Here is a 6,337-nt window from a genome sequence, read left to right as displayed (position 1 = left end):
GCCGGCCGGCTTCAGCACCATCAGCTGATCGCTGGAGTAAACAATGTAGTGTTGCTGAGCGACGGTCGATTGGCAGAACAAAAGAGTAATTCCACCGCAAAAAAAAAACTGACCAAAACTCTCCACACAAACATGTTTAGAGAGGATGCAACTTAATATGTCAAAGGAAAAAGACAAAAAACTTGGAAAATATAAGAAAAAGACCAGGAGCGACTGTAACAGGCTGCATACAAACGCGGCGCATGCGCACATGATGGGCAACCATTATCAAACCTTTAAAATAACATTTCACCATTACATGTAGTTTTTTGCTGTAATGGTTGTACAATTGTATTTTTTAATCTGATGGATTCTAGAGAGTCAGACCATCAAGCAGAAAAAGAGCATTGCGTTGTCGGCAGGATTCGAACCTGCGCGGGGAGACCCCAATGGATTTCTAGTCCATCGCCTTAACCACTCGGCCACGACAACCATATACTTCAAATCTTGTTGTCTATCATGTCAAAAAATGGGACATGAATGTCTATTTCAGCAGTACACTTCAAAATATAGCACTCCATAAATATGGCAAACAACCTAAACAAGCAACCTTTACAAGCCACTTTCCTTCATGCTCACAGTTTGGATGTCAAAACAGTCACGACAACACCATCTAACAACTATAGTTAATTTTTATTGTTTTACCAAGGAAAATAAAATAGTTTAATAGTTTAACCCTTTGGGCTACTGTGGTGACTTTTATATACCACAATACCATGTTCACAGTATATACTTTTAATATGTTTTAATTGACAACCTGATGGCAGATAACACAATCACTACTGTTCAAACATAAAAGTTTAGTGGAGATGCCGGGGATTGAACCCGGGGCCTCATACATGCAAAGCATGCGCTCTACCACTGAGCTACATCCCCTTTGGAAACTGGACACTACAGTGATTAATCAATAAAGGCAGGAAATGTGGACAAATAAATCTTGGCATCAGCAATACTAAGGCCATTTTCTCCACAGATTACTTATCCTGTCGGAGAGTGATTGTTATCTTAATGCTAACGCATGTGCACTTTGCCCATTTCATATACAACATGTATGGTACTCTATTCAATGTGAAGTTCTTTTAAATTAATATTTCCTTAAAGCAACACTAAAGCCTGTTTCAAATATGAACTCCAGAAAATGTCCACATTACTGGGACCGGAGTTTGTCCCGAGTTTGGACACTTTCAGAACAACAGAAAACCAGTAAACCAGCCAATCCGGTGTAGCCTCACTGCCCACTTCATTGACCAAGATTGGAATTTTAAAAGCAAATGTCTTCAAACTGCCTGCTTTCCTGAAAACCATACATAGAAAGTCATCCGTTTAGGACTGACAGAGGCACTCGTATCCTGGTGACTGAGTGAAGACAAACAAGTCTGCATCACAACTAGGGGGCAACGATTAATCGGCGTAGTCGACAAAAATCGATGACAAAAATAGTTGCTGACGAATTTAATAGTCGATTCGTTGGTTACGTCATAGCGCGTGTTTTTCGTGCTGCGCAGCTGAACTAAATGTCGTTTTACCGGAGGTGCTGATGGAAGTAGCTGAGGAGTAAGCCATCTCGCTCCCTTCCTATCTCTGAAAGTCGCGCATGTGCAATAGCGACAAAACATAGCACAATGGCAGCGTCCGTTGCAACAGCATCGCGTACCAGAAAGTCAAAAGTATGGGAGAATTTCACCCTTAACATAGCCCGAAAAAAAACGACCTGCAATATTTGTAAGGCGGACGTTGCTTTCCATGGGAGCACGTCCGTTATGCACGATCATTTGAAGAGGAGGCACGTTGGACATCATAACGTAGACGATGCAGACTCGCCTCGGTAAGATAGCCTGTTATCTAGCTTGCTATATATACAGAGTTGTCTTGGCAACTCCCTCAACACCTGTGTGCAGGATTCTAGAATCCATTACAAAAATATGGTTTGAATGTCGATTTTTTTAACGAATTTAAAACCGTAATGTTATCCTTTTGCCTGACAAACGTCTTTTTTAATCACAATTATGCAGTCCGAAGAAGACTAAAAAGGTACCATGGATGGCTTTCTGCAAAAGAAGCAGACGTGTACTCCACATCAAGCGACTGCCCTATTAGCACTCTGCCTGTCCTTGTTTTTAATTGGACAAATTAAATCTTTATGAATCTGAGTGATCTAGTGAATCTTTATTTTTGTATCAATAGTAGCCTAATATGCAGCAAAGTTTATTAAAAGACATTTTTGAACGAAGTATCGATCTTTATTGTCTTTATTGTCAGTCATCACATGCCGCGAACAACCTCAAGTTAAATTTAAAAGCTGATGGCTAAATAAGAACCAGAGTATTTGTGTGATTCATAATCCGATTAGTCGATAAATCATTTCAATAATCGATAGATTAATCGACTATCAGAATAGTCGTTAGTTGCAGCCCTAATCACAACAGACAGTGGAAGGAATATAGTGAAGGCCACATCACTAAAATACTGGACACAGCGGTCGTGCTTTGGGCATCTACCTCACTCAGCTATTAGTACGTTTCTGAGCAGAATTATATACAAATATAATATATATATATATATATTATATATATATATATATATTATATATATATTATATATAATGTATACCTATCAAATCTATTTTGGCAACCTTAATTGTATCTCCAGCTCAAATTAAGATGAAAGAATGAGCTTGAACTCCCAAATTAACATATAAGCATATAATTAAGAGTAACAAAAATTAAACTAATAAAAATTACATTGAATAAAGAAATTTGAAAAGTAGGGATACTCAATTGGTTCCTTAAAAGTAAGGTTAAAATTTAACAATTTATTACAATAAGTATTAACCTTTTTTTGAAATTCAATAACTTGCTATACTGATTTGACTGTTATTTTCATCTATTTAGAATATGTATTTTTTTAAAAAAAACATATTTTAGGTTTAGTAGTTTTTGATTTTAGGTTTGGTAATTTGGGGTTTAGTAGTTTTTCAGAATTCAAGCTTTATCTCTGCACAGAAATTCTAAATTAATTTCAAGTCTGTGAACAATTAAGCTAATTTTGAAGCTAATGTTCAGGTAAAAAAGTTGCACAGTGTAACTTTAAGCTGGCATAGTAAAGACGCAATAGAGTCAACAAAAACCTGGAGATGCCGGGGATTGAACCCGGGGCCTCATACATGCAAAGCATGCGCTCTACCACTGAGCTACATCCCCACGTGGTTTTCCACCCCACAAAAAGCAAATATAAACTGCACAAATGTAAAAAGAGCAAACGTAAACTGCATATACACTACACATGAGTGAAAAGATCATATATATATATAGATACACACTATGAACATGTAACCATTTGAACCATTAAACAAAATAGTATGTGTGTATGATGGTTCTCAACAATTCAAGATGTAAAATGGTAACTTGGGTAACCCATGGAGTTCACAGATCAAATGTAACTGGATGATCACAACCAAGTTTGTATTGTAAACTAATAACAACATTTTCATCTTAAGGAAGTAGAAAAATATGCAAGAAGATCCTGAGGTAATTATGAAGAGAAAAGTACAGTATCTACTATACTGAGCGCACATGTCATCATCCAGCAAATGACTATCTGCAGTATGTTACTAGTACTGAAGGAAGAGCAGCTGTTCATTGTTTACCAAGTAAAGACCTGAGCCTGGGTTACGTTTGAACGTTCCTTCTGACAGTATATAAAAGGCAATAAGAAAAGCGCCACAAGATGGCAGTAGTAGACAATCACAGATGTGGGTGAGGCAAGGAATGTAAAGTTAGTTGCAAAATCCAACTTCACCATGAGATTCCACTAATCCTACACACTGAACCTTTGAACAGAAAGTTATCTATTTATCTGTTTTTAAATGTATCTATAGGGTCCACACTACCTATCTGGTCTCACAGAAATGCACTACTTATAATGCCAGGTCACATTATATTCTGACATTATCTGTGTGGGATCTGCACTATGTCACTTATCATATGCTCCGTATGACCCATCAGCTCAAAAGGTAATAGTCCCACAAAGGTTAGTGTAAATCTGTCCATGTGTTGTTGAGTTATGTTTTCATGACACACACAGAGTAGTGACAACTCTACCCTGCTTGTAAGCATTAAAACTACTTTTTGCAATTCCACTTAAAAACATTTTTGTATTCTAAAACAAATAATATTTATGTCTTAATTTTGTGTGTCCATATATAAACTTTGTCTAAAGTCTGTTAGACAAATATATAGAACAAGAAGAATAAAAAAAATTACTGTAATTAGTTGACATTTGCCAGTTGTCTTTCCCCATTTTTTGTAAGTTTATTTATCAGTTATGGAAACATTGTGAAAGATTTTTGGAAGATGGCCTTGAATTAGTTGGAGTCACTCTTACCTCTTTCCAGCAAAGTGAAGCGAAACGTTTCCATGGGCCAGAGCCGCCCTAAAGCCACACAACGCGGCCACGTACTTCAACCTGCTAACGTTAGCTGGTTAGTCGCTAACGTTAGCGGCTAAAACTAGCTAACTTTAGCGGCTAAAACTAGCTAACGATGTTGGCTAGCTGACGCTGCGGGGAGCTACAACCTGCTAACATTAGCTTCCTGACCTTTCTCTGCACTGTGCTCACCTGTGGACCAGCTCCGGTTCTTGTCCATTCACTCCACGGGCTCCCGACTCCTCCTCCTTGTTTACTGTTGCTTACTCACTTGTTTACTCGGTTTCTTTACTTGCTGCCACTTCTTTTTAAATGAACTACATGTTTGTGCGCAGGTCTGCACGAGGAGCACGTTCGAGCTTTTTCAGCACGGGACCGTTAGTGTTTTATTGTATCGCCGTCTAGTGGTCACATTGTTTAATGTCACATCAGATTCACTGGGTGACAGCGAAATGAAGCTATGTTTTTTCACCTTTTAACAGTAAAGACTCAGATCCATGATATTTGATTTATATTATTAATATTAATGTTAGCATAAATGTGAAATGATGTATAGATATACATATGCTTTTATGTATTTTATGCTTTTACTGTATTTTATCTATGTATTTATTCATCTATCTTTATCTAAGTTTATATATAACTTGAATCCTCTCAGAATAACTTAAATGGATTGTACTGTTTACCACAGACTATTTTAATACAGTACACATTCCATTATATACATTTTGATGCGTCATAGAGGGACAAGCTCATGTCATCAAGCAGTGGACATGTTGGCTCAGTTCCATGTAGCTGCTGCAGACTCAGGGTCTTGGTGTCATTTTTTTATGAATCGTTGGATGTAAAAACACCTAAGCAGCATTAAACTGTTTGCACACTTTTTTTTATGTACAACCGTCTCACTCTTATGTACAAAAGATTATTTGACTTGCCACGTACTATTCATCCTGTGTGTCGTACAAATCGTCCTGTGTGTACAGAATGTTCATACTCAGCATTTTCTTATTTAATTCAATTTTTCTTATTTATTTTTTAATTTTAACTTTTAAATTCTTTATTTTTATCCCATTGTCCTTTTAATGTTTCTTTATTCTCTTGTCTGTCTCATTCTGATCTGCTGCCTGATGTGTGCATAAATAAAGTTCTATCTAATCTAATCTAATCTAATCTAACTGCTTAAAAAAGTTGCAAATAAAAGTTTACAATGTTATACACCTTTTCTTTCACGTAATGTAGAGTCCAATGTGACCTCGAGATACTTTAAATCATCTATTATCAATTTCAATCTCTTCACCAGAAACACATTAGAACGAGTTAACTTTACTGGTTGTTTTGTAAACATCATACAGACTGTGCATGTCCACATTAGTAACACCTATGTTCTTCTTACACGGTGACATGGTATCATCAAACCTTCAAATCTAAGTTAAATCTAAGTTTCACCTTTGTGTGTTTACATGTGTTTTACATGTTGTGTAATTGTTGATTTGGATCAGGTGGATTGCAGAGGATCAGACCATCTGGCCTAAAAGGGACATTACGTTGTCGGCAGGATTTGAACCTGCGCGGGGAGACCCCAATGGATTTCTAGTCCATCGCCTTAACCACTCGGCCACGACAACTGTGTTTTATACATTTGTCTGTGTTATCTGGAAACATGGGCATAGTTGTTGATACCGGCACCCTGAAAGACTTGTAGACTGCAAATAATACGGCAGTCAGTGAAATTGGCAAACAACCTAAACAAGCAACCTGTTACCAAAGCCACTTAGACATTTAATGCATAGTAAAAGGCCAAATTTATTAATTATACATTCATTACTCACATTTTGATGTGTGACAGAGGGAAAAACACCTGTAGAAAACAGTC

General features: G+C 37.1%; 4 non-coding genes across 4 annotated transcripts; all 4 read right to left on the bottom strand.

Annotated features, from left to right (window-relative positions):
• Window positions 1–389: 389 nt before the first annotated feature.
• Window positions 390–471, bottom strand: trnas-aga. Its single transcript has one exon. It is a non-coding gene; the product is annotated as a tRNA-Ser (tRNA).
• A 372-nt stretch (window positions 472–843) lies between these two features.
• Window positions 844–915, bottom strand: trnaa-ugc. The gene has a single exon. It is a non-coding gene; the product is annotated as a tRNA-Ala (tRNA).
• Window positions 916–3,167: 2,252 nt separating this feature from the next.
• Window positions 3,168–3,239, bottom strand: trnaa-ugc. The gene has a single exon. It is a non-coding gene; the product is annotated as a tRNA-Ala (tRNA).
• Window positions 3,240–6,007: 2,768 nt separating this feature from the next.
• Window positions 6,008–6,089, bottom strand: trnas-aga. The gene has a single exon. It is a non-coding gene; the product is annotated as a tRNA-Ser (tRNA).
• Between the last annotated feature and the right edge of the window lie 248 nt (window positions 6,090–6,337).

This window comes from Hippoglossus stenolepis, chromosome 19, assembly GCF_022539355.2.
Source record: "Hippoglossus stenolepis isolate QCI-W04-F060 chromosome 19, HSTE1.2, whole genome shotgun sequence".
Lineage (NCBI taxonomy): Eukaryota > Metazoa > Chordata > Actinopteri > Pleuronectiformes > Pleuronectidae > Hippoglossus > Hippoglossus stenolepis.
The sequence above is the reverse complement of the archived record's forward strand: the minus strand, read 5'-3'. Positions and strand labels throughout refer to the sequence as shown.